This window comes from Lepisosteus oculatus, chromosome 26 (genome assembly GCF_040954835.1).
Source record: "Lepisosteus oculatus isolate fLepOcu1 chromosome 26, fLepOcu1.hap2, whole genome shotgun sequence".
NCBI lineage: Eukaryota > Metazoa > Chordata > Actinopteri > Semionotiformes > Lepisosteidae > Lepisosteus > Lepisosteus oculatus.
This window is the reverse complement of record NC_090721.1, coordinates 5,316,985-5,333,501: the sequence shown is the minus strand read 5'-3', so window position 1 is coordinate 5,333,501 and position 16,517 is coordinate 5,316,985. Positions and strand designations below refer to the sequence as shown.

The following is a 16,517-nucleotide window of genomic DNA, read 5'->3' as shown; positions in this document are numbered from 1 at the left end:
CCCACTAGCTAATAAATAATAATAATAAAATAATAATAATAACTGCTTACACTCATATAGCGCTTTTCTGGACACTCCACTCAAAGCGCTTTATAGGTAATGGGGATCCCCTCCACCACCACCGGTGTGATGTGATGGCAGCCAAACTGCACCAGTACGCTCATCACACACCAGCTCTCAGAGGAGAGGAGAACAGAGTGATGAAGCCGATCCATAGATGGGGATTATTAGGAGACCTTGGTAAAGGCCAGGGGGAAATTTGGCCAGTACACAGTGATAACACCCCTACTCTATTCGAGAAATGTCCTGGGATTTTTAATAACCACACAAAGTCAGGACCTAGGTTTTACGTTTCATCCGAAGGATGGTGCCTTTTTGACATGGTATCCCCGTCACTACGCTAGGGGATTAGGACCCCCACAAACCACAGGGTGAGCGCCCTTCACCTCTTTCTGAAGCCACATTAGTTTTTCCCAGGTGGTTTCGCATCCAGGTACTGACCACACTCACACCTGCTTAGCTTCATAAAAACATGATTTCACACAATTTTCTATTTAAAAAAAGGCATGAGCAGGTGTGTAATGGGATCTTTGTTCAAACCAGTTGCCACATCTAGCATTAGCCAGATTTTAAGAGAACACCATTTACTCACACTATTTTCTCTTCATTTTTAAGGAAATGTGTTGTGTTTCTTTTTAGCACATTCAACTCTGGAAGAGAAAATCAATCCCATTCAGTTCCTGATGGTGAGCACAACCCGTCAGCACTGCAGCAAAGTGTGAGGCTAAGTGTCCTGTGCTGCATTTTTACACATGTTGCGTCTGTTTTTAAGGATTTTTTTTCCCCGGAAGTGTAATTGAGGACTCAACAAGATAAAACAGTAACCGCCTTTAAAATTATTTTTAAATTGTAAATGCATGTGTTCAATTTTTCATGTCACGAGAGATAGGGCTTTGCTTCAAGATCCCAGAGCAGGGTCTGTAAAGGAGAGGCGCTAGAGCTGAGCTTTCTTCCCTGTTTGATGATCTAGGCACTTAAGAGCTGTTCTTTAAAGGAAAAAATCATGTTACCATTTTTCTACTTAGCTACGAGATCAGACCTTTTGTAGTTGCAGCACGTTAGATTGAGGGTTCTCCAAAGACTTCATCAACATACTCTATTAAAGATCATTTTGCTTCTATATTATTATTCCAATCCAATGTAAGACAGTTCTAATTTCTTTGGAAATGTCCTTGTTTTACTGTGCGGCAGAATATTGAGTGATAAAGTAATGATCGGAAGAGGAGGAGTACAAATTTGATTTACCCAATGTGTAGCTCTTTAGTGAAGACATGAAGGAAACCCGTCAAGTACATCTGAAGGATCAGACAACACAGTACGTTGTAATGTGTATCTTGCACTATTGTAAAGCAATAGAACACCAAGAATGTATCCAGTAGTCTTATTGTTATGTTGCCAGGGTTCTGGACAGAACTCCTTGCATAGGCCTTTTTAAAGGTTTCACGATCTCTCCCCTGAATTGGTTGAGAAAGATGTCTGCTTTGGTCTTGAGTATTGTAGAACTAAATTTCTAAAAGTGAAGAGACGTAAATGGTTACAAAGGGAACACAATACGAAATCCTACAAGGCATGTACTTGCATGCTTGCGCGTACCACAATTGTACATTCTACTCATGTCTTCCCTTGCACACCACTGAGATGGCTGACCCTGTCTTTCATCTGTTTCCTAGTCTTCCCCCTTTGCTTCTTCTGCCTCTTCTTATTTCGTGTAGCATATATCATGAATATCCTAGGCTTATAATTACATCTGGCATTTCTGGAAAAATAAAATCTATTGACATGTCTTTATAAAAACAGGGATAAATCTACAACTCCAAGTATGGTGTCATTCTGTGGACATTCCAAGTTGCCATTACATCAAGCTTTAATATCATCTCTTAATGGAAGCAATGTGATGACTAAGTTCCACTAAGCCTTTATCTAAAAGCCCTTGACTTGGTAAATATTCTGTTTTCATCAAGATAACAAACAGATGGTTTTAATATTCCAGGGGCTAATTTCTCAACAATTAAAAACACAGCAAGACATTAACATCTAATGAAACATTTAAACTACCAGTAAATGAATCTGCCATTAATTTTCACACAGTAAGGTCTTGTTTTCCCTCAATCTGTTCTGTATTAGGAAAAGTTTTTTCCATTCTGAATTTATTGAAGTATAGAATTAACAACTGTTTTCAATCAGGAGTCAGCATGATTCTTTGGCAGTGTGCACACTAAAACATCCACACTATTAAAGATTAATTTATTCTACCATTTCTTTGATGTGAAAAGCAATAAAATAAGCCTATAGCCCCATCAAAATACCCACTGAACACTGTGTTATTTTAACCCTAAATTTGTTCAAGCAGAGAAAAGCCAAACTACTACTTATTACGTACCTGAACGGGCCCAATGGAGAGCTGCAGTTGGTGTGATGGCAACAGCAACTTATATTGTACATCAACAATTTCAGTAAATGACACGTTTTCTGTCCAATATATAAACCTTGGATATCACCGGCTTTCAGCTGGATAGTGAAACCCTAGAGAGAGGCATTTTAATTAATGCCAGGCCCTAAAATGCATTGAAATGAACCAGTAATCTTCTACTTGAGTTTATTTGCACCTAGCTTTGAAGCCCATGCATGTGTGCCAAAAAACTATAAATAGCTCAATCTATTTTATATCCCCAATCCTGATAAAAAGCAAGCCACTACTTTTGTTAAAGTTCAGGTTGCTGCTTTAGTGCACGAGGCCAAATGATACCTTATTACTGCACAAGTTTTTCACAGCAATAATTTTGTTCAATACTGGTAAAACAAATTAAATCTGGTAATAAATGATCATTTGCAGTATTCCTTTAGTGTACTTCAGACTCTGCACTGCACTGTTTGCTCTTGATCCATATTTCAACACTCTTAAGTGTCCCTTTACTTTCTATCCACTAACACTTTAGCTATATCACGGCTTTTAGAAGGTATGACAGGATCCAGGATCTCTCAAAAAACACATGGTTGCTACAATCTGGTTAGCATACTCTGCCGATAAAGCTGACACAGATTAAAGTCAGTACAGGGAAAGAGTCCACAAGTGCAATTTGCATTATCTAGGTAAAAAGCAAATAAGGAACAAGAGAATGCTGTAATGGAGAAATACAGATGGCCTTCATAAGTCTTGTTGATAATAAAGTCATTTCTTCTAATATTATTTTTAAACATCATTGCTTCCTGTAAATGACACAAAATGTCACAAAACATTTCTTAAACGTGCCTGGCTTTTTTGACCATGATTTAAATTTATAATCACACCATTCACCACCAAGCGAGTGTTCTGCTCATCTCATTTCACACAATACACTTCAGCAATTTAGCAAATTTTCCCGTTTTTATTTGTCCCATCTGGAACACCACCTAGTAACTCCAGCGAAAAATAATACATTTTGAAAGGACAAGTAGAGATTAAAATCACATTGAAATGCAGAAAATGATGTAATCATAAGAAGCTCTTGAACATAACAATTTTAAAAATCGTCATGTAGTGATGTACAAAAAAAACAGATATACTATTTCCTAAGCACTGAGATTCCACACTGTCAGCTCCTGGTTTCCCTTAGTTACGCAGAACAGATGCACTGCTCAGTAGTAATAAACCTGGAACAATTTAATAGCTTTTATTGTTCTACTGTGATGTTTGAGAACAGCTAACCTGTCCTCATAGGATCCAAAAGTCCCACAAGGGCTGCTATGAAAGAAGATCTCATTTACCTAAAAGCGCTTATAAATTTTTAATTTGCTTTAACAAGTAAATTAACAAGTCCCTCATTCAGGCAAGTTTTATGGCTCCATGCCACTCAGGGAGGACTATAAAAGTTTTATAGATAATCCAGTGCTACCAAGGCCGCTTATAATAAATTGTCTTGTTTCCTGCTATGCTGTCAAATCCCTTGGATTTCCAATGATTTAACATTAAATATCTTCTTTATGCCACTTTCACAGGTAGACATATGAAAACTAGTAAAACAGAAAAGGTCACCCATTGCCTTACAGACAATTCAAATTCTGTGACCTTAAATGCATCTGAAGCTAATGACTGCCTCACTTTTATATGAGCTAATATTAAACAATATTAATCCATTATACAATGTCTACAATCCAACTACATGGTAATAAGCATAAACTGTACATTTATGCAAAAACAGATTTTTTTTGTTCTAAACAAGTATACATGACAAAAAACATTCCTAGGAAATCATATTTTCTTTTGAGCACTAGGTTCCTTAATCTAATTTATTTTCAATATTAGATTATTTAGATTGTGTTTTTTTATAGATTGTGATGCCACTAGAGGCGTCGTCCTAGAGGGATGGTACTTGAGCACCTAAAACAGCAGCAATGGGCAGTTAACAGAACAGGGAACAGCTATGAATCCAGTCTAGAGAAAATATAAACCGAATACCAAGAACAGGTGTACCTGTAGCTGAAAGAACTTTTTTAGATGAGAGAAAGCTGCCATACTCAAATTGCTGTATTTTGTTGTAAGGGTTCATCACATTGGAATTGGAGAAGAAGAAAAGACTAAGGCTTAATGTAAGTACAATCATCCATGGTTAGATTGGAGGATGGAAAATGATACAAATGTAGAATATAAATACTGGGGCAACAGAGTAGTTAAATAAAGAAGCCCAATTGTGAGAAACGTAAAAACCATTAACCATTAACTGAGATTGGATTGGATTAAGTTGAGACCAGGAGGAGGATGCTGAATTCAAAACAAATCTAGCAAGTATATATAGACCTTGAGCCTGAGGAACTGTTTTTCATGTGTTTTTGAAAACAAAAACATACCAGCGGCAGTAAATTCCCTATCTGAATACCTATACACCATTTTATTTTTAGCTTTAAGACATTAATAATGTTAAATTATTTGATGTTCTCTTTGTTTGACGGTGTATTGGGCCCCAACTATATCAGTGTTTGTCTGTGATCCCCACAACATCACAATATTTATACCATATAGCACTATATATAACAGGGGTCGGCTCCCTAAGGCACACGTGCCATTATTGGCATGCAAAGCGATTTTTAACAGCACATGCAATAAAAGCAGCACATGCAATAAAAGTCAAATAAACTACAAAGAAATTAAGTTACAAAAACAAATTAAAACTATGCTTGACTGTTCTGTAATTCTTTTCATCATGCTATTTACTGTATTGTTTTAAGGGAACAAGCTTATTATTTGCAAGGAACGCTTGCAATCTATACCATTGATATAATTTTCTACACTTAAATGTAAATTCAAACATAGTAACACCACGGAAGGTTTTGGCACACTTTGTGCTTTGTTCAAGATTTCTTTATGCAATCAGAAAAAGGTCAACAGCCCATACTACATAAGGAAAAATGGGTTGCAACACTAACATTTATGGTTGACATCACCATGCATATGAATGAAGTCAACCTCCATCTGCAGGGTGCAGATCCAACTGTTACAAGTCTTTTGGAAAAGTAATTTCCTGCAAAATATTTTCTCCATCCTCACCTTTCACCATTTCCACATCTTAAAGAACTTATAACACATTGCACAATCCATGTTGCTGAGTTTGGCACCAGCATTTTCTGTCAGATTTCAGGATTTCCTACATTTTGGCCCAATGCTTTATTTTCTGTTTAAGCCTTTGATATAAGTGATATGAAGCTTTCAGTGGATGCATCTTGATGATTTTGAAATGCACCACAGTAAAGTCAATGGGAAGCTTGATTTTCATTATCATTTCTATTGTGTCTTAATGAAAACACCTAGAGATGTCAAACTTCTTGCAATTTGTAGAGGGTGATTTGTGATTTTTTTTTCATTTTATCATTTAAATACCTTTATATTTTGAGTCGATGTTTAAAATAATTTTAGGCCCCGAGAAGAGACAACTCTTAATGCTTATGATTTTCAATCTTTACTCTTCACACCACTGTTGGCCCACACAAGAATATGAATCAGAAGAGGCTAAATACTGGGACCCAGTGTCAAGGGACTTCACGCTGGAGGTCAGAGGTTCCTATCAGCACTGCTTTTTGTCCAGAATGGGGGCGCATAGAGCTAGATGTCACATGAACTCTACTTCTTAACAGAAGCAGTTGTCAACAGTCAAGTGTGGTTAATCTGGGATCTAATTTAATAATAAAAAACCATCATGAGAAGAGAGATGCAACAGCAGTCAGAAACTGTAAGGAACTTGTTGGTCCTTTAAGCTTATCTTTCAGACAGCTGCAAAATCATGTCACGCTGGCAACCCATGTGGCCCAGTACTGACCTTCTTCTTTTGCTCTGAGGCCAGTGCTTACTAAACATCAAAGACAAGCAGTGCACAGGCCCTGGATGCAAAATAACAGCTTGTCAATGTGGATCAGTTGTAGATTTTTTAAAACTGTACAGTGACAGGTCAATTGGTTTATGTACCTACTTACATACCTACTTGTTTTGTATCAGCTGCCCACCTGCCTGTAATACCACACTGTCACCTTTTTTTCCCCAACAGCTTTTTTCATTCATTTTGAACGTATAGTATATACAGATGTGTTAAGTACAGTATGTGGTCATTAGATGCTAATGAAAAAATCAGAGATGTGAAATGCCAAACATTATTGTAAGGCATTAGAAAATGTAGGAACTAGAAACGGGCGCAAGCATGGTTTTGTGGCTGGAAATTAAAACAAATTCCTCAATCCAAAAGACCATTCTAAAATGATGATTTATTGCAATAGTGTAGGGGCTCTTGCTTTGCTGTTGTGTCCCAAAATGCTGGTTTCCATCCCAGATTTTCCCAACCTAGAAAACCTCTCCAGAAACGTTCAGACAAGATCTGATCTTTGAAATGCTTATTTTATCCTACTCTGCTACAATTATCTTGGTTACACTGGGAGAAGAGGTCATTCGCTGGAAGCTTTGAGTCTGACTTTAGGAAGTCAGTCTTGAACCATATGACTAACAGAGTAACAGATCTGATGGCAAATAATCAAACCTTAATTTTTTGTGGTGTTGCTTTTCCAGTGATCAGAGAACATTGAGATTATTGAATCTGTCCTCCAATTTGATATGTAATATGTTTTGCAAACAAAGTTACATTAATGTACAGAGTACACTGTAGGGAAAAATGACTAGCAGAGACCATCAGTTTCAGTGTTAAAGTAGAGATCCTTCAATACAAGTTTCTTTAGGCTGCCAAAGACTGCGCTTGCAGATCTCAGACATACATTTAAGTCTCATCTTCTCATACACAGTACCTCAATAAACTCCTTGACAAGAATCTGAAGATCCTTTTCTTTCAAGGCACATACTGTACAATTACCTCTGGCCAAAAGCCACAAAACACATGTCTATCATTAATTTCTCCAAATAAAGGCATTACAAACTAGAAATATATATTTGCATCATCTGTTTAACTTAATCCTGACAGTCCTGTATCTTAGCATCTAAAGCACTTGAAAGAAGTCTCGTCTCCAGATATATTTAGAGAAATCGTGATAGACATAGATTTCAAGATTTAATTTACACTGTGGTAGGTCTAAAATATTGTTTTGACTCCATAATTACACCGTTAATTACGGTTCATAATCATAAACTCCTTGCATGTAATTCTCTTCTCCTTTTCATACTGGAATAACAAAAGAAATTTACATTTTTAGCAGACACTTTTAATATGGATGATCTTCGCAACATGAGCTTACTGGTTTCTTTTTATACTTATGTTTCCACTCTGCAATGCATGCCTATGTAGTCCCTCTGGAAAAAGCAAAGCTGTCTACACCCCCCAATGCATGATCTGTTTTACCTCTGGGGGAAAACAAAAGGATTGGCTTCCTATGTTAATATTTGTATTACAGTATTACAGACTTCAGATATCCCCTAGCAGAGGTTACTCTTTGAAAAATGAATCCAAATGTTGTAGACAATACTATTTCATGGGCCAATATTGGGGATAATATAAATCAAGCTCATAAGACCATCAAATGATCCACTTAGTGTTTCTTCCAACAGTGTATTTGACCACTTGTAGACGATAGCATATAAACTTAATCCCTTGTGGCCACCTTTTAACATGTTTTTGGAGTGTCCAGATTTGGTTAAGTTTTGATAGCAAGTATTTCTTTTTTTGTCTATTACACTAAATTAGAAAATTCCCACTTCTCACTCTTGACAGATGTTGATTTCAAACTTGGCAACTCACAGAAATTGATCTGTTTAACTGATTTGACTGCAGCTAAAGAGATCTTTGTAGAATCTGATAAGAAATTGAGGCAGTATATTATTTCAAATAATAACCACTGTATATACCCACTATATAGATAACTGTTACCAATGCCTTTTTAAAATTTTCTCCCAATGTCTTGTTAATTTAAAAAATTATATAAGTAACACATAATGGTAATTTACCCAACACTGAGTTACTAACTCCTTTATAACCCAATTTACTAACCTATAAATATTTTCAAATATTTTTGATATATCCTGTAAAAATAGGTCAGTGTATTTAAAAAGCATATACAGTAATTATATATAACATATACAGTAATTAATCATTGTTTCCCTACTACATAGAGTTCTTCATCTTCTATTTGCATTAGAAATTTTAATATTCAAATACCTTTCATGCTTATTAATGAGAATTATTGTGTTCACACATGCTATGAGGGAGTAACAGGTTTATCATAAAAACCATGAATAGGGTCAAGTAGATATTAAGTTTTAAAGAGTGCATTCATAAAAATACACACAGACATCTATTAATACTGGACGTCAGGGCAGACACACAGACATAGGGCCAGTTTTCCCAGAAGCCAATTAAGCCTACCAGCATGTCTTTGAACTGTGGAGGAAATCTAAGTAAACACAATACATACAAATTCCAAGCAGATAACACCCCGAGTCCACAACTGAACCCAGGGCCCAAGCACTGTGAAGCAGCAACGCTAAGCACTGCACCACATTGTAGTCCAGATACACACATGTGACCAGAATTTAAGATGAGAATAAGAGCTGCTTTTACAAGGCCATGTGAAAATGTACGACAGAACAGCGTCCATCATGCTAGCGTGTTGTTGCACAGTGGACAATGCCAGCAGGAAAGAGTAAATGGAGATGTGGAAGGCGAAGTAATTGTGGCTCTTTACAAATCAGAATGCCAAAATCACATGAAAGCGACTCGGGACCATACACAAGGTGGCCACCAGCACACAGCCACTGATCCACAGGCACAATGGGCAGGGAGAGAAATACAAAGATAAACCCAAGCAATGGAAAACCAAGCAAAAAAGAACTGGGAGCCCTTCCAAACCTGCAGCTGTGTCGAGCCATTAAAAACCTGAAACTCATTCTGCTGCTCGACCTCATGCTTATCACCACATAACTATTCATCAAAGAAATTTGTGTGCAATTAATTAAATTATTCCCATGTCTCTGCCACAGAGTCGTTATTCCAATATCAGCTTTCACTCGCGCTCTCTTAAGCTCGCGTCTGTGTGCCAAGTCACATCTCCAGAGCCGACCGGTCTCAATAAAACCGTGCTCCTCTCTGCTCACTAAGGCTATCATTTCTCTTTTTTATTGCCATTTATTTTCCACAAGGAATACGCTGCCAGTACATTGGCAAGACTTCCAGTATATGAAGGCAATGAAATTTACCGCAGACACTTAACACTGGGTCAAGCCTTGCGCAGAGCTCATGTGAAGCTGTAATATGATAAAAAAAAATGCTTCCAGTTGGGAGATTTTTATGTTACAGAAATAGTTCAAACTATACCGCTGTAAAGGAGACAAGAATGTACAGAGCCCTTGAAAGTCCAGTGGTTTATGTGTGCACAGACAAAGCGGGGCTTAAAAAAATTTCAGTGATAGCATTTATGTTGTACTTGCCATTGATGTGAACATTTAAATAGGTCAGTACTCTATTATTATCCCAAGCCCTGAAGCAGCGCTATTCAATTTGCAGCCCTTCCAAGCTAATCCATTCCAGACATTTGATACAACCCACTCCTTACTTGCCATATTGACCCCGCTAATTATCAGCCAAATACCAGTGGCTGTAGCAAAAATCTGGAATGGAACTAATTGAAAATGCAGCAGGTTGAGAAGACCTGCCCTAAAACCTACAATTACACAAGAAAATAAATTATTTAAAGCCTAAATCTCAAGAAAGTAAAGTGAATCCCTTAAAATATTGCATGTTGCAATACTGCAACATATCAAACATATTTATAATATTCCAAAATAATCACTTAAACTTTGTTTGCAACCGTATACTACCACCATAGTGAAAGCAATGCTTAAATATTTTAATACATTTTAAATGTTTGTTTTTGAAGATCACCTATGTCAAAACACGCCACGAAAATCCTGAGGGCTTTTCTCGTGTGATGTTGTTTCCTTTTGAAGTTAACAAAAGAAAACGTTAAATGGAAGGAGCATTTTTTCTAGGAAAGTCCTGACATGAAGGAGGATTAATTGCTCAACAGGATTACCAGCATGCTTGTAATCAGTGACAAACTAAGAATCTGAATGATGCAGTATTTCATGTAATTCCATAAAGTCTTAATACTGTATGCTTTAATTCCAGGTTTTTTTTTAAAAAAAGAATAAAATGTGTTTACAAAAGGTTGAATGCTTTAGACATAAAGTTCTTGAAATGTTGGAAATTGTTTCATACACAATACAGTATTGCAACCCTCTTTTTGTAAAATAGTTCATACTGCACTGCAACATACATGATTGCTTCATGGAAATGAATAAGTGCCGTCTGTCCTTAGTGCCCCAAATCTCTGGCGTACTCCTCTCTGGTATTTAACACCGAGGCTCCCTGATTAAGATGGATCTCTCTTTCAACAGGTGAAGATGACCCGAAAGAACTGGATATCCAGCTATCTAATGCTCTGTTTTGGCAAGCCCAGTGCAAGTTAATGAGAGAGCCTTTCACTCTACCCGCGCTTGGCTGCTTTAGCAATGAGGATTAGCGGCAGTAGAAGAACTGCTTACAGAGTGTACTTTGCCCATTTGGCTGACTACCTTCACATCCAAGGTTTCCTCATTGCTAATTGCTTCTGTAAACTTTCCTATTAATCTGCTCCAAAATCCAATTTTAAATTTCAATTTTTCTACAGAACCTGCAAAGAATATTATTTTCCATTCCAGGCTGCACAGTTCCAGTAAGGCACGAGGTTTGTCAACGTTTAAATGCAACAGCACTCCTTTCAGGTCTTGTAGCACAGCAACTCACAAGGGTGGGTATTGATTTCAGTTAAGTGAAATGAATCTCAACCTGACAGCTGACACACAGAGCACAGAATGTGCCACAGCCAGCCAAAGTCCTAATTGATCCCAATATAGAGACTGATCCGGATGACAAAAATCATCACATCAAACTTCAGCTCTGCCTTCAGAGTTCGTTACACCATTAAGCATAACACTAGTATTAAAAGTACTGCTGTCATCATATTTTCCAACCCCTTCTTTCCCTGATGAAAACATACAACGAAACTTGGCAGTTATCCGTGATAATATCTATCCTAAGATTTGCTCAAGAAAATGTTCACATGGAATTTCTAAATCGGTACAGTGGTGCACTCAATCCAGATAAGAACTTACAATTCTCATTAGGTGCTGTTTAAGTATACTTAATAGGGTTGCAATTATAGTGGCTGGAATTCTTACTGTCCAAAAGGTTTCAACATAAACATTCTTCACATAAGGATAAAATAACTAGTAAAGCCACCGTGACAAATAAAAATGGACAGGCTAGATGTGTTTAATATAGTTAAATCAACTAATTTTAAAACAAACCATTTGGAAGGCAAAGAGTACAGTATTATTTCAAAGCTCCAAGACTCCCCCTCTGTTCCTAAGCGGGCAGTGCCATGTTCCCAACACATTTGATATCAAGAGCTAATTTCCACTCTTTCAGAAATCCACACCAGTAATGTAGTTATATAACAAAGGGATGGCGCATTATTGCAGAATGGTGCAACAGGCAATTGGAAGAAATACCATCCAGACAATGAACAAGCGAGAGCTGATACATTTGCTTTTGGGGGGGGGTTGAGGAATAAAGAATCAAAGATGCCATTTATAGAAATCTCATAACTGGAAGAAAATAACGCGGTGCACTAGTTTTTCTTCTTTTCCTTGGAGAAGTGTGGGATTTGAAATCCACATCATCATGTTGCCGGCTCTTCGAATATCTCCCCACTAACCCCTCATCATCTGCTGTATTATCCAGTGTTGCACTACTTCAAGACTTCCCATGGAGCGTAGATGCACCTTGTTGAAATAAGCCTTGCAGTTGCTATGTGTTTTGTTGACTCTAGCAAGAATAATAACTGCCAATGCTACAGTGCTTGATGAAATTCTCCTGCAGCTCCATTCAGGCCAAATGCAATCTGGAAAACATGACATGGCAGAGCACATTTTTTTTAAAGATGTAATCTCTTTTTAAAAGAATGCACTTTTAAAGGTCCTCACATTATTAAAGAATAATAGGCATCGTTGCCTTTACTCCCTATTCTTTTGTAATAAATTATTTAAAATGCTATCATTTACACAATAGACCGGACTGCTGTAAGATCAAAAAGAGGAAGCAAGCTGAATAACTTTCTAATGACAAGTAATTAAACGCATCAGTCTAAAACAATCAAGCAGGTGAAAGTGTGATGTTTCCTGCCTTCTCGGGAAAGGTCAGCCCAGGGCAGGTGACAGGTCCCTGAACAGTTCAGTTCGCAACTTACTGAAGTTTTTAGAGTAGTCATTGAGAATCACCCCCCAAGGCATGGCTAAACACCTTGTTGTGTACCTCTTTGGGCAAGGGGATGTTATGTGGTAAGGTCATATGGCATCACTGATCATTTATAAGTCAGGTATCTAGTTGTCGTTTAGTAAGGTATATAGTTGTTCAATTTTTAATTGTTTTATTTGTTTAGATTTCGCTTGACTTAATCATAGACAGCTTTTCGAGCTACGTCAAGCACAGTATTTCTGATCAAATCTACAATACCTTATGGGGGTTCCCTGCTTTGAACAGTGGTTTGCTTTTGTACTCTAAACTGCAGAGGAAAAAGTTACATACCATCTGAGATCAGTCAGTCAGTACCATTGGCAAGACAGCTTTAAAAAATAGCTCTCCACCTGTATCCAGTCAAATTATACAACACAAGGGAGTTATAACAGTTCCATGATAAAAGGAGTTCTGCATAAGTAAACACAAAAGGGATTATTTAAACCCTTAACAGCCTTATTTATGTGAAGAATTATGGGAGATTGAAATCTGTGTTTTTAAGAGCACTTCTAGGGCTATCAGTACAGTTGGCAAGAGAATTACTTAATGACCTCTCACTGAACATGCCCCGTTCATGATTTTGTTTGGTCCCCACTTCCTCTAGTATATAATTAACTTCCTTAGAATGATAAATCATTCCCATTTTCCTTTCCATGGTTTCGTTTTGCATCACTTCTTCTCAAGAGCAACGGCAGCAAACTGAAACCAGACAAACTGGGCTTCTCCTGTTCTGGTATATAAGGCCCTTACTTTGCTCTCAAAGCTACAAATGTCAACCACAGGAAGGCAATTATGAGAGTAAAATTACTTCCTTACTGCTATCATTCCACTCTCTCAGCTTAGAGAATGGTTAAAAGCCACCAAGTAATGGGCACAGTTAGAGTTTTCTCCTGGGCCAGAGCCAAGGCCGCTAACCTTGCTATTAAAGGCCCGACAAGCTTTGTCAATGCAATCTGCTGAATGCCTTGAGTGACAAGCGATCGATATTCTCCACTCTCTCGGGTCATCACAGGTGACAGAGGCCTAAGTAATAATACAGCCCTGGCTGCCTTTTCTAACTTAAATGCTTCCCCTGCCACAATATTTCTTTTTTGTCTCAGTGCTGCAAGCTAAATTTCCCACCGATCGAAAGTGGAAGATGGGGAGGGTGAAGGGTCTGAGGGATTGCAATGTGTCTGAATTGATGTTAGCTAGCGAAAGCTCAGCAGACTGGAGAAACGGGCTCAGATAAATCGAAAATGACTGGCTGCCGAGTTGTAATCTGCCAGCATCAAGGCCCCTGTAGCAACAAGCTAAATGAAAAACCACGCTGACAAGAGAAAAAGATGAAGGGCCACCAAAAGATTGCAGCGAGAAGAAATTTATGTTTGTTCTCGCCGGTGAAGGTGTTCAGAGTTTAAGGATTTGACGTGCTCCTCCAAGCTGTAAATAACACGCAATGAAAATCCCTCGTGGCCTTTCTTATTTAAAAAAAAAACTGCTTATTATAATATAAAGAGAAACATTACATGCAATAAGCAAAACAGTGTTGACTGACGTTCAGGGTCTTGTGTATGTATATGTATCATATGAACACGTATGTGCAATTATACACGTAAACATGCAAATATAACAATAACAAAAACGCTTTCACTTGAAAGACACAGACCTAGGCACATGGGCAATGCCTTCATTCTGTCTCCAGCCTGCAGGTGAATCGCATTCTGTCAAAACTGTAACACAAGAGCTCCACCTACTGCAATGCATCTTGCACCCTTGCTCCCTTTGTTTAGATATGAAATTCACTACACGCAGGAAGCAGTCTTACAGCACTGCCTGGTACTGTATATGTTGGTTTGCTGTCTGGGTGACTACAAAGAACATATCTAGAGCTATAATAAATCTTTCTCATTAAATGCAACTGTGTTAAGCATCAGAATAAGAGCTCCCCAAGCTATAACGAATGCTTGTCAAAATTCTTACCTCCGGTGTCTGCCTTTTCACATGTTAACCAATACAGTAATCTGTTCCTGTGTAACAGCAGAATATCAGTGTGCTAAGCAAATTATACTGATTATCTTGCATCTAATAATAAATCTGTTATGGAACTGGAACTATAGTAGTTGGAGTTTGTAGCATGTCCCCTTTTTATTAATTGATAGGCTTGAGGAATCTCCTTTTCAGGCACGCTGGTCAGAAACCGATTGATTCTGACATCCAGAAGACCAGGACAAAGTGTTGGTGTGATACCTACAGTATATCTAAAATTCAGCTCTAAGAATACATCTAAATAAGGACTGAGGCTGAACACCTGAGACGATATACAGAACACACCGAACCATGCTATCTTGAATATACCATATCCTTCTCTGATTCTGAAAAGCAAGGTCAGTCAAGCAATGCAGCTATACAGTGCAGGAACATTTCTTTGTTATCTTGGCCGCAATCAATATGACAGACAGCCATACAGAAAATAAAAAAACTGCCGAGCTAATCAAAGGGTGACAGAACAAAGAGCAGAACTCAATCTGCTGTGCTTCAATTACACCCAAAATGTCAGATTGCTTCTCAAGTAGAAAGATCTTAAGCAGGGACAAGAGGTTAAGGTATTGTATTTTCTATAAATACTGTACCTCCATGTGTGTGCTGAGCAAAAGGGCAATACACAGCATATATATGTTTTGAAAATTAAAAGAAATACACATAACAAGCTTTATATCTGAATTAAACAATTCAGTCTAGAAAAGAAAGAATAGAAAAACATACACTGAAAGGAATAGTTTTACCTTTTAAAGTTCTAATTACTTGTTAAACTAGTGTTCTCACACATGACTCAAATCACTCCACTGTTAAATCCATACTTACTCTTTTGTATTCACATTTTGGAACACATAGTGGATTTTACATTGTGTGTCTCCTTTATGGAGTTACTCGGTTCGGCACTATAAAGGAAATCAGGGGAATTTTTAGGGAGTCCTGCAAATGATTTGTTCCCAGTGCACAAATGAATAAATTTACAAAAACAGCAGGTTCCACTGGGCCACAGTTTAGCCTGTGGCTTCGGTCGTGAGGAAAACGAGTTTGGTGGTTTGTTTTATCTTCCCAACCTTCACCTTAACACAATTTTTCAGTGCTGCTTGACTGATCCCTAAGATAAAAAGCACAATGAACACTGAAAGGTTGACCTGCATACAATGACTGGTATAGTGTCCAAAGACACATCACTTCTCTTCAGAAATCCAGAAAGCATTTTAAAACACCAGTTGAAAACAACCACAGAAAATGACCTGCCTTGTGACATGTTTGAAAAATGAAAGATCTGGAGTTCAGAAATGGGTATTTTAACATCTATCCATCTTTAAATTGTTCATTACTTATTAGAATAAACACCAGAATGAGCCTCTCTCTGAGAGCAACAAGACTTTAGAAAATCCTTTGCATACTGTACCATAACCCAGAATACATTTGTTAATGCTGGCAAATTTGCACACACTTCCTATCTTAAATCAAAAGGATGGCCATAAATGCTCAAGAAAAGAACAATCACCTCAATGATTAGAGTCAATTGTACCTAATGAGTAGGAAAAACAAAGATCACTACCACCTCCAGACCCTGTCCAGTCTCTCTGATAAGATTACTGGTGTCACCACCACAAGCCCTTGTTATCAGCAAGTACATGTCTT

The 16,517-nt window shown here is 37.6% G+C and overlaps 1 protein-coding gene across 14 annotated transcripts in view; it reads right to left on the bottom strand.

The window, feature by feature from the left end:
• Positions 1 to 16,517, bottom strand: part of auts2a (activator of transcription and developmental regulator AUTS2 a) — a 319,096-nt gene that overhangs the window by 196,006 nt on the left and 106,573 nt on the right. Inside the window, exon 1 of one of the 14 annotated variants that reach the window (XM_069184568.1) lies at positions 2,441 to 2,504. The exons of the other annotated variants lie outside the window; for them this stretch is intronic. The gene's annotated coding sequence lies outside the window, so the exon portion shown is untranslated. Of the gene's footprint in view, positions 1 to 2,440; positions 2,505 to 16,517 lie in introns of those variants that run through there. 14 annotated transcript variants of the gene reach the window in all.